The sequence below is a fragment of the Trachypithecus francoisi genome, unplaced genomic scaffold (assembly GCF_009764315.1).
Source record: "Trachypithecus francoisi isolate TF-2019V2 unplaced genomic scaffold, Tfra_2.0 Lachesis_group7, whole genome shotgun sequence".
Classification (NCBI taxonomy): domain Eukaryota; kingdom Metazoa; phylum Chordata; class Mammalia; order Primates; family Cercopithecidae; genus Trachypithecus; species Trachypithecus francoisi.
This window is the reverse complement of record NW_022681472.1, coordinates 76,449,396-76,462,626: the sequence shown is the minus strand read 5'-3', so window position 1 is coordinate 76,462,626 and position 13,231 is coordinate 76,449,396.

The following is a 13,231-nucleotide window of genomic DNA, read 5'->3' as shown; positions in this document are numbered from 1 at the left end:
CCAGAGAGAGAGGAGAGAGACTGCTTAATTATCACTACCCTTGTCTATAATTTTCTCTTCTGCTTCCCTTGAAAGCAGCACAAATTTAGACAATTTTGTTTATTATAGTAACTTATAGCAGGAAAAAAAATCAGATATGCAGAAATATTATAAGCAAGCTTGTTTATTTCAGCATTATTCAGAAATAATAACAAAACAACCTAAAATCAAATGATGAGGGCAATAATTAAATAAATCATGGCATTTATTTATTTATTTAGTTAGTTTTTTGAGATGGAGTCTCGCTCTGTCGCCCAGGCTGGAGTGCAGTGGCCGGATCTCAGCTCACTGCAAGCTCCACCTCCCGGGTTTACGCCATTCTCCTGCCTCAGCCACCTGAGTAGCTGGGACTACAGGCGCCCGCCACCTCGCCCGGCTAGATTTTTGTATTTTTTTTTTAGTAGAGACGGGGTTTCACCGTGTTAGCCAGGATGGTCTCGATCGCCTGACCTCGTGATCCGCCCGTCTCGGCCTCCCAAAGTGCTGGGATTACAGGCTTGAGCCACCGCGCCCGGCAGCATTTCTATAAAATGGGACACCCTTAGCTATTGAAGACAATGTTCTCAGAGAACACATGGATTTTGGAGAAATGTCACACTAAAAAAATAACCATTTTGTACAGTAACATCCCAATTTTATGAAAGTGAAGATGTTTAAACATGACTATCTCTAATACTGGGAATGACTGATTTATATTCTGTGTATGTTTTTGTATTTTCCAAATATTATAAATATGTTTTTATAATCAGAAAAAAAGACTAAATATCGACTTTTTAGAAAGTGCGTTGGGACATGAACAGCATTTTCTGATTAGAGGAGCTTTGATGGTAATTACCTCATTTTACCTCTTATCCCTCAAATTCATCTTATTTCCCAGTTCTTTTATCTGTTTTCTAAGAATCCTTCATTACTTTTGTACTGCTACATTATAAACTGCAGCCACTGAACATTACTGTCAGATAAGCCAGAAGTATTGATGGTTCTAATCTTAATAATTCACTGATGAAGTCACTTGGTGACAATCTTTTGATGTAAAGAGCCTTAAAGTATACATTTTAGGACTGGGCATGGTGGCTCACGCCTGTAACTCCAGCACTGTGGGAGGATTGCTTGAGGCCAGGATTTTGAGACTAGCCTGGGCAACATGGCAAGACCCCGTCTCTACAAACAATTTTTCTTTTTTTTTAATTAGCCCAGCGTGGTGTCGTCGCTACTCAGAAGGCTGAAGTGGGAGGATTGCTTTAGCCCCAGAGGTGGAGGAGGCTATAATGAGCTGTGTTTGCACCACTGCACTGCAGCCTGGGCAATAAAGTGAGACTGTCTCAAAAAACAGAAACAAACAAAAAAAAGCAAAAAACAACCACAAAACTATTCTTAATTCACCGGCATTACCAAAACAGGCAACAACCCAGATCATCCTGCAGCCCATAGTTTAATGACCCCTTCTCTTCAGGAATCTGTTGACTTATTTGTACCATTAAGTACTCACACTGACACCTAATTTTTGGGCACATACTACGTTTTAGGCACTACCGGAAGCATGCTTTATGGATTAGTTATTATGTCGGTCCCAAGAAGTTCCATTATTATTGCCATTTTAAGCAAGGAAGCTGAGTGAGGTTTAAAGAAATTTGGTAACTTAATATTATAAAGCCAGCACATTGTAGTGGTGGAATTTAGGTCCAGGCATTATGACATCAAGCTTGCCCCTTCAACTAATGCTACTCAGTATTTTGTCCCTCAGCAGCATGTGGGAATTTCTACTGAATCAAATTCTCTGGAGAATCTGCTTAATAAGATTCCCACCCAGGTGACTTTTACACACATTAAAGTTTGAGGAGCATTGCCCTAATCTAGTATTTTATATTGTTCCCTTCAAACCGCGTATCATTTCTAAGATAGTTATTCATTCAAATATTGTATTCTCCCATTGAACTTTTCTACTTTAATATAATTTATGGGTGTTGGCAGATATCTGGTTTTAACTAAGTTTATTAAGTACCTGTTATAGGCTGGGCACTGTGGCTCACGCCTGTAATCCCAGCACTTTGGGAGGCCGAGGCTGGTGGATCACCTGAGGTCAGGAGTTAGAGACCAGCCTGGCCAACATGGTGAAACCCTGTCTCTACTAAATATGCAAAAATTAGCCGGGCATGGGGGCTTATGCCTGTAATCCCAGCTACTCTGGAGGCTGAGGCACGAGAATCATTTGAACCCAGGAGGTGGAGGTTGCAGTGAGTGGACATGATGCCATTGCACTCCAGACTAGGCAACAGAGTGAGACTCTGTCTCAAAAAAAAAAAAGTTCCTGTCATGGGCAAAAAATGAAGTGGTATACATGGTGTCTATACTCAGAGAGCTTACAATTGAGTAAGAGGGATATTTACACTGTAAGTAAGAGGGTAGTTACACTGGGATTTGATGCACAACAGAATAATAGAGGTATAAAGAGTGGCATGGGATGTAAAAAGAAGATGAAGGTGAACATGTACAATTATCCTCATAATGGCAGGTTTTAAGACAGCCTGGGATTTAGGTTGATTCTTTAAAGATGTGCAAACTTGGATGGGAATTAAGGATTTTTCAGGTAAAAGAAATAACAGAAATACAACAATAGTGGTGTGATTTTAATATGTGGTGCTTAAACAGAATTAACAAATTTAATTAAAGTGGAGGTTGTAGTTAACCAAGAGTGGGACATGATTATAGATAGTAAATTTGAAGGCCAGGTGCAGTGGCTAATGCCTGTAATCCCAGCACTTTGGGAGGCCAAGGCAGGCGAATCACCTGAGGTCAGGAGTTTGAGACCAGCTTGGCCAACGTGGCAAAACCCCGTCTCTACTAAAAATACAAAACTTATCTGGGCGTGGTGGCAGGCACCTGTAATTCCAGCTACTCGGGAGGCTGAAGCTGGAGAATCGCTTGAACCCAGGAGGCGGAGGTTGCAATGAGCCGAGTTTGCGCCATCGCACTCCAACTTGGGCAGCAAAGCAAGACTCTGTCTCAAAGAAAAAAAAAAAAAGCAAGTAAATTCGAAGATGGATGATAGAAGACCATAACACAACTGGGAGAAATACTAGAATGAGGTATTTATATTACTTTTGATAGATGACACACCCATGGAATTTTTGGGCAGGATTCTAACATTGTCATAAAATAAGGCACTTTATGATGGTTTGGTTTTGAAGATCTCACATAAACAATTGTGTTTATAAGTACAATTTGGCCTGAGCATGCTTCTAATAAACTGGTATTGCTCTCCCAGGCACCTGACCACATTCATTGTATTTCTTCCCAGGCTGCCTCTTGCCTTACATTCTCAGGTCATCACCTCTTGCCAATTACCCAAGCACTCTCTTCAACTTTTGTTTTGGTATAAGAAGCCAGTAACCAGCTAGTTATTACAGTCATTTGATCCCACCTTTGCCATATCATTCAAATTCGTCTCTCATCTTTGTTAAGACTTAAACATCTCTTAGCTGAACTGTTAAAAACACCGCCTGATGGCCGGGCGCGGTGGCTCTCGCTGTAATCCCAGCACTTTGGGAGGCCGAGGTGAGCAGATCACCTGAGCTCAGGAGTTCCAGACCAGCCTGGCCAACATGGCAAAACTCAGTCTCTACTAAAAATACAAAAATTAGCTGGGCATGGTGGCGCCTGTAGTCCCAGCTACTTGGGAGGCTGAGGCAGGAGAATCGCTTGCACCAGGGAGGAGGAGATTGCAGTGAGCCAAGATCATGCCACTACACTCCAGCCTGGCACAGAGTGAGACTCTGTCTCAAAATAAATAAATAAAAATAAAAATAAAAAAATAAAGAAAATACCTCCTGACTACATTTCTACTCTCCATTTCTGTTTTATTCAACGAATTCTTTGCATTTCTGTTAAAATTATCATTGTAAGGCCCAGTTCTGAATACAAAGATTTAACTTCACCTCATTGTTAACCAGATAAAAGCATTAAATATATAAGAAATTATTCAAGGCTGATAATTATCTATTTTCTCACTTGCAGTCCTTTACTCCTATTATTTTTCATGTCCTACTAAACTAGATTATTTTGCTCCCTCTTGAACACACTTTGCCCTTCTCCTTTGTTAGTATTTGCTCTCAATCTTGAATGGCTTTTCACCTTTCCCCTATTCCCACATATATTTGTCAAAATTCTTCCATGTTCTTCATTTTACTAGCGTATCTTTTACCCAATACCTCAATTTAAAATGATTTATTTACCTTCGCTCTTAGGGTTCTATTTTTATCTCTGTCATGCAGTCCAGACTTTCTTCTGTCTTGTTTCATGAATATTAGTGCACATGATAACAACCTGGTAGACGAAAAGGTTTTTGAGGCTAAGTCTTCGTCTTTATCATTTTTGAATCCTCCATGGTAACTAGCATAGTCACATGATCATTAAAATTTGGTTAATAGGCCAGGTGGTGGTTCACGCCTGTAATCCCAGCACTTTGGGAGGCCAAGGCAGGCAGATCACTTGAGATCAGGAGTTCAAGACCAGGCTGGCCAATCTGGTGAAACCCCATCTCTACTAAAAATACAAAAAAATAAATTAGCCGGGCGTGGTGGCAGGCTCCTGTAATCCAAGTTACTTGAGATGCTGAGGCAGGAAAATGGCTTGAACCCAGGAGGCGGAGGTTGCAGTGAGCTGAGATCGTGCCACTGTACTCCAGCTTGGGTGACAGAGCAACTCAGTCTCAAAAAAAAAAAAAAAAAGATGAATAAGTAAATGAACACATGAACACATGAAGGAACCAGGAAGGATGGATGGATTCAAGTAATAAATCTTCTTTCAGGAAAGTTGATAGTATTCCAGGCATTTTGCTGCAGGATGAGCTTTGGGGTGTGAGGGCTACACATTATTTTTGCTTTGGCCAGAGAGCTGATGCTTTCGTCAAAAAAAAAAAAAAAAAAAGAGTACCTTGGCACTGTCTATCAAGTTAAAGCATTCATTGGACAAACAGTTTTTGAGTAGTGATGACTTGCCAGACTTTGCTGGGATATCAGAAATAAGAAATTATACTTTCCTTCAAAAAGTTACTTAAAGGAACTCAAAGTAAGCCATGCTCTTACTTTACTGTGGTCGTTTCCAGAAGCTCTTCCTGACCCCACTTCCTCCCACTGCCACCTTTGTGTAGTGAATTCCTATTCTACCCTTCAGCCTCAGCTCAATCCTCACTTCCATGACTACCATTGCCAGGTTTGTTTCTCTATTATATTCTCTTATGAAATTTCTTAGTGCTTATTTTTTTAGTCTTGTTTCTATGACTCCTTGTTCAACATCTGTCTCTTTCAGTAAAGGATAAGCTGGATGATGAAAGGAACTGTGTGAGGCCGGGTGCGGTGGCTCACGCCTGTAATCCCAGCACTTTGGGAGACTGAGGTGGGCGGATCACGAGGTCAGGAGATCGAGACCATCCTGGCTAACACAGTGAAACCCCGTCTCTACTAAAGATACAAAAAAAAAAACATTAGCCGGGCGTGATGACGGGTGCCTGTAGTCCCAGCTACTCGGGAGGCTGAGGCAGGAGAATGGCGTGAAGCTGGGAGGCAGAGTTTGCAGTGAGCCGAGATCGCGCCAGGGCACTCCAGCCTGGGCAACAGAGCGAGACTCCGTCTCAAAAAAAGAAAGAAAGAAAGGAACTGTGTCCAATCGTATCAGCACTGCATGCTCTGATCTGAGCACATAGTATGTCATAGGTTAGGAACTCAATATAAATTTGTGAACAGAATAAAAGCGTGAGGAAATAAATCACCCAATACAGGTTGGGAAACACCCACAGAGTCAGAGTTATTTTTTCTTTTAAGTCAAAATCTTAGCTTTTTAGCTATAAGGAACTCCTTCATCCCTGGGTTGACTTATAACTTAAGATAGGAAGAGAAGCTAGAAACAGAAATGCATCAGTGTTGGGAAAGAAAAATGTATGGGCAGGAGGCTGGTCTTCAGTTGTGAGAAAGGTGAAGTAGTAGACTTCACTAGAATTCCTATAATGAGGATGCACAGATCCCTCCCTAAAAAATTGTTTTTATTAACTTACTAATTTAAATGCTAAGTACTACATTTCCTATATTGTTTAATGGTTCATGTTTTCCTTTGATGTAATTTGGACAAGTACTGTTGACACATGTTCTCTTATTATCTGGTTTCCTGGAATACCTAGACTTCTCATTGAACAAAGGCATTTCTGATACAATGATTTACCTTCAAATCATAAAATACTAATGTGTATTTTATATACTATAAAGCTGTATTACAATGCAGTACATCTGAATCTTTTCTTATACATGCATATCGTATACATTCATGGAATCATCTCTTTACATAGCTAACTCCACCTTGTCATTTATGACTCAATTCGATATCATTTTCACCAGAAATCTTCCCTGACCCCCCTGTCCCACCTGTATTGCATAGCATGTTTTCTTTACCCCTGGTGATCTCTCTTCCACATATGACATGGTGTGATCATCATCTTGTCCTAGATCCTGGGCTCCCCCACACCTAGCATAGGATCTCCCCAAAAGCAGGAGTTCAGTAATCATGGGTTGGATCATGTTAAATTTGTTTCTATAGGAAAAAAAATAATTTACACTACAAGTGTATGCCTATAAATATATATCCTTACTTTATATAATTTCATTCATTCATGCAGTTATTTAATCTTCAACAAGTATTTGTTAGGTGTCTACTATATATATGTTTTGTGCTTGGAAAAGGAAAAACTGTTGCTTCAGTGAGTGCTTGCAACATCAGTGCTCCAACGTATTGAAAGACCATTCATTAATTAAAAGAGTTCTAATCTCAGGCATGTTGAAGAAACACCATATTTCTTCGCTGTAGAAATTCTCAGAAACTTTTAATGTGCTGATGAGCTTTATGAATCTACAAGAAAGGCCCGTCACATACAGAAATCGCCACACTTACATGACTATGATACTCTTTCCACTGGGATGTCGGTTAACATCTGGATTAACATTATTATTCTGCAGAACATAGTTCAGGCGACACTGGCATGTATTTTCTGACATCACAAGTTGAATTTGTTTTCACTCACCCTCTAGAAACATCACTCAGAGCTTAACCGCCTTCTCATTTGAGTAATCAGCTCCAGGTGTGGGGATCACAGGGCGAAGAGACAGAAACCTTCAGGTTCATTTGGCTTAGCCTACCAGCTACAGAAACAGGCTCTTCTCTAAAGAGTTCAATGTACCCACCTGTTGTCAGAAAGCTCTCCACACTATGGCTTAGGCAAACCTAAGTGATTTGTTTTAATTCTGCTTTTTAGGGCAACAAGAAGTTTAATCCTTATATGTTGGGAAAATGTACAATTAGTGGGTTAGCTAGTCTTTGAAACAACTCTGGCAATATATGAGAGCACTAACGGAAAAGAAGCACTATTGCTTTGTAAACCAAGGGAAATTTTGCTTTTTATTCTCTTAGATTGTGTTGATTGTTGAGTAACAAAATCAAATACAATCTTTTTTTTTTTTTTTTACCAGGTGAGGATAGAATCACAGTATATATGCCTTACTCTCAGAATGAACGGAAGCACTGGTATGTCATATAAGTAAACAATTAGTCTCTCCAGACAAAGTGTAATGTGTCTCTAATTAAAAAAAAAAAATAGATGCAAGTATTACAAAAATAAAAATCCTGGAAGAAGGATCTCTGGGAATCAAAAATGAATGGCTGTTTTATGAAGCTATTAGTGGAATCACCGTAGATAGATAACTTAAAATTTTGTCATTTGGTCCAATTCAGCTGCTTCAAATGTTTCAGGAATGAAATGAAGCAAGGTATAAAGAAAGAAAGAGAGCAGAAAAAGTTCAAGCTCCTTATCTCAAGTAAGTACACTGCAATCCATTTGATTTTTAGCTCCTGGGTTCTAGCTTCACAACGGGTTACATACCCTGGAGCCAGCATCTGGCTCTCTTTCATCCAGATAAGTGTTTGAGGCCTGCTTTATAATGCAGAAAACCTCTAATATGCCATTTCTGGGCAGCTTCTCTAATCTTAAACCTGACATATTGAGGCTATGCTTAAGTCCATTCCCTTCAAAAGGAGTTGTAAATTATACGCTTTCAGGATTACAGGTCTTTGATATTTAGATTTTAAATATAAGACCACTCTGAGTAGTACAGCACAGTACCTGAAATGTTCAGCTCCATTAGGAAATATCATAACACATAAAAAAAGTGGAGATTCTAAAGCTCTTGCTCCAAAACAAATTGCTGCCATATTACCCATTTTGGAAGTGTGTAAGGCCAGACAAGTTTGGAGCTCTGACTCATTGTGTACTTGGGCTTTGGTTGCAGATTGACTTGTATTCAAACTGCTGCTCTGCTATTTTTCAGCTGTATAAACTTGAGAAAACTACACCACCACTTTTAGCCTTATTTTCTTTATCTGAATAGTAAAGGAAATGACACTCACCTTTCAGAGTTATTGTGTAATCAAAATATCCTATGAAAAATACATAAGAAAAATACCATGTCATACGAGTTTAACATAATTTTACTTTTTCCTTCTCTCATAAACAACTAACTTCATTAATATTCCTTTCTTCCTATGCTTTCTTTACTCATCAAAACACAGCACTGAGGACTTGGATATACAACTCAAATACTAAGGAATTTTACCTCTCAAAACTGCTTTTTTTTTTGAGACGGACTCTAATTCTGTTGCCAGGGCTGGAGTGCAGTGATGTGATCTAGGCTCACTGCAACCTCCACCTCCCAGGTTCAAGAGATTCTCCTACCTCAGCCTCCCAAGTAGCCGAGATTACAGGCACCCGCCACTATGCCCAGCTAATTTTTTGTATTTTTAGTAGAGACGGGGTTTCACCATGTTGGCCAGGCTGGTCTCAAACTCCTGACCTCGTGATTTGCCCGCCTCGGCCTCCCAAAGTGCTGGGATTACAGGCATAAGCCACCGTGCCCATGCCTCAAAACTGCATGTTAAGTCACCCATTTCTAGGCTTCTATACATACTTAAGATATATTTTTTTTCTTCCGAATAGGTGACCACCCTCTTCAGACACAGAACTGGTAAACTCATCTAATTGTCTAGTATCTTCTGACATCCAGAATAACACTTAATACAGAAAATTTTATATCTGATAAAATAAACCCTTTGGAATGTCTAAAATATGGTAGGTGGGTCAGTAGGAAAAGCATGATGTTGACATTAGTTGAATTTCAGTCCTGGCTTCACTGGGTTCTAGTTGACTCTTGGTGAATATCTCAGTTTCTCAATTTGAAAAGCATAAGAGGTCCCCTGCTACAAACTTCACAGGGAGTCTAACTGAGACTAAATAATAATATTAGTAATAATAATAGAAGGAAGAGGCCATTGGGAATTCAGAAAAACTCTGCACATTTGAGTTATGCTGATTTGTTCTGAGCATTAGGACACATGAAGATTTTTACCTTACAAAGGTCAGATAAGGGCCTGAGTCCCGGTGGACTCTTCTCCTCATCATTGTCACCCCCCTCAGCCAAGCCACCAGCATCTTACGTGTATTGTCAGACGTCTATCCTTTCTCCCACTCTTGCACCTTTCCAACAGCCAGGGTGAGAGCATCTGACTCACCTGTGTAGAAGCCTTCAAACATCTTATCTTAGAATACCGTATTCCACAAGGTCCAACATGATCTGCCTTCTGTATGTTTCCATGACTTCCTGTTGCACCTCTCTCCTTCCTTATTACATTACACACTGGCATCCTTTCTGTTCCTCAGCCAAGACAAGCTTGTTCCCGCCTCAGGGGCCATTAACCATTGCTATTTATTTGCCTAAAGTGCTTTTCTCCAAGAACATAGCACGGTTGATTTCTTCTTGTTATTGAGTTCACCTCTTCAGAGAGTTATTTCCTGGCCATGTCATCTAACGTGACATCCTGTCCCCCACTCACTTTCTACCATATCATCATATTATTTTTCTCAAAGCATTTGCTGTTGGAAATTAGTGTATTTATTTATTTATTTATTTACTTGATTGTTGTCTCTTTGAGCACCCAGAGTATAAAATTCAGAGAACAGGGACATCTCAGAGCTCCAGAACATTGTTTCACATACAGAAAATACTAAATGAATATGACTGAATATATGCAGGTATAAAATATTGGTGCCAAATACCTCACTTTGAGAAGCCTTGTTTCTGCTTACCCAAAATTGAATCATAAGACAGGTCACAGAGGATATCAAAGGAAGCCTTTTTTTTTACTTTCCCCTGATACTCATTTCCACAAATTAACAATTTACCCTACAAGTTAGACCCAAGCATAATAAATACTTAAAAATGTGTGGCTTAGTTATGTACAGACTGGAACTGGAGCTTTGTCTCTTCTTTTTTAAAAATGTTTTAATCAATACTACATGAATGTTTATTTAAGCTCACATCCAGGGTTTTAAATGTTGTAACTCTCTTTGATATCTGATAATATTTTTCAAGTTTGAGTATCTAGTGGGGAGAAGATACTGTAAGGAAAAGAAATACACTAATTTTGGGCCAGGTGTGGTGGCTCACGCCTGTAATCCCAGCACTTTGGGAAACCGAACCAAGAGGATCACCTGAGGTCGGGAGTTCGAGACCAGCCTGACCAACATGGAGAAACTGCGTCTCTACTAAAAATACAAACAAATTAGGCGGGCATGGTAACGCATGCCTGTAATCCCAGCTACTCGGGAGGCTGAGGCAGGAGAATCGCTTGAACCTGGGAGGCGGAGGTTGCCATGAACTAAGATTGCGCCATTGCACTCCAGCCTGGGCAACAAGAGAGAAACTCTGTCTCAAAAAAAAAGGGAGAGAGAGAGAGAGAAAGAAATACACTAATTCTCTATGTACTGATGGCCACAGTTACTGCTTGCTTTTTTTTTTTTTTTTTAAGACGGAGTCTCGCTCTGTCGCCCGGACTGGAGTGCAGTGGCTGGATCTCAGCTCACTGCAAGCTCCGCCTCCCGGGTTCATGCCATTCTCCTGCCTCAACCTCCCGAGTAGCTGGGACTACAGGCGCCCGCCACCTCGCCCGGCTAGTTTTTGTTTTTGTATTTTTTAGTAGAGACGGAGTTTCACCGTGTTAGCCAGGATGGTCTCTATCTCCTGACCTCGTGATCCGCCCGTCTCGGCCCCCCAAAGTGCTGGGATTACAGGCTTGAGCCACCGCGCCCGGCCTGCTTGCTCATTTTTAAGCCCTACCAGGGAGAAGTCCCACATCACTTTGCCAGTAACCTAGGCACCGGATGGTGATTCGTAGCCAGCAATAACCTTTTCTAAGTAGAATTTTGGCAGAAGGAGCATAGTTAGAGATTAGCAAGTACAAAGAGAGCTGAGAACTTCCATTGACCTTCCAGGACCATGACGGAGGCTGCTTATGTTGCTGTGACCCTATTAGATGGCCAACTTCCAAACTGTTCAGAACATGACTTCTGGGCATATAGAGCTCATATCTCACTATATGGATAAAAGCCCAGCCTAAACAAGGTCTTATTAAGAAAGTGTCTCCACAGAAATTATACTATCTGGCAATGGACAAATCCAATGATGCCATAGGTATTTTCCATCTTTTCTTCCCATGCTTGAGTCATTTCCTTTCTAGAGCAGATAATGGATAGTCTACAGACTGTGAGAATCTATGTGTAAAGGTTAAAATATTTCTCCAGAATTGATCTAACCCAGCTGAGCTTCTGAAGTCAGATAAATACTGGTCCTCACAACTATAGCCTTATTCCCTCTTCCCTTCTATCATTGTGAATAGGAACATACCTTTTTATTTTTATTTTTATTTTTATTTTTTCACTCTAAACCCACTGATAAAACAAATTAGTTGGTTGTTTTTTTAATTTCCTGTTTAAGTCAACAGATGTGAATGGCAGAGTGAAGGGAGGCTTAGATTTGGAGTCAACATTAGCTAGTAGCTGATCACTCTAATCCAAGCACCTCCTACTCATGTGATTTTTGTTAATTCATTTATTTAAGATTCACTTACCTTATCCTATTATCCTACAAAGCCCAGGTGAAACATCAGCCTCTTCTGAGAGAAGCTTTTCTGGTGGACACTAAGAGTCAGTAACTCCATTCTTTATTTCCAGACATCACTTGTATTTTCCAGTAATGCATTTAATATATTATATTTAATTAATCAAAACTTTCTCATGTTCCCTGATAGACTGTGATCTGCTCAATGCGGAAGTCTATGTCTTGTTCATCTTTGTAAACATATTTTATCAACATGAAATGCTTTTTCATGGAGTGAAGGCTATATTTGTTGATCAAGTGAATGAATAAGTGATCTTATCATTTATGATAATTAGCAAAACAATAGAAAAATGCTCTCTAAGTCAAAAGTAAATATCAGGTAGGCTGGGTGACTGCCAAATGACAAGTAATTTTAAATACATTATTTCATTTAATCCCACCAAGCTTATAAATTAAGTAGAAATAACCTCATTTTAAGATGAGGGAATTGACATTTGGAAGTATTAGATTTTCCCAAAGTCCATTAACACATAAAGGCAGAATTCAAAAAAGATTTATTCTTTTCATTCTGACACTTTTTCCAATCTCCCATAACCATCTTTACAAATGCTTTCTTCAGGCTGGGAGCGGTGGCTCACACCTGTAATCCCAGCACTTTGGGAGGCCGAGACAGGCGGATCACCTGAGGTCAGGAGTTTGAAACCAGCCTGGCCAACATGGATAAACCCTGTCTCTACTAAAAATACAAACATTAGCTGGGTGCGGTGGTGGGTGCCTATTACCCCAGCTACTTAGGAGGCTGACACAGGAGAATCACTTGAACCTGGGAGGCGGAGGTTGCAGTGAGCCAAGATCGCACGACTGCACAGCCTGGGCAACAGAGCAAGACTCCGTTTCAAAACAAACAAACACACACACAGACACACACCCCCCCAAAAAAACAAATGCTTTCTTCAATAAATGCTACTAGCATTAAATTAAATCACATCTCAAAAAACACATTTTTACAGGGTATTAAAATAATGAAATTCATTTATGTTACTTTTCAATTATCAAACAACATAGAGATCTATATATCTAACAATATGTGGCTTGGAAAATCTGAAAGACTGACGCTGCATCTAAATTAGCGTGGTTAAACACACAGGCTTTGAGCTAAGATATGAATTATGATCCCAACTCTGCCATTTATAAGACGTGTGACC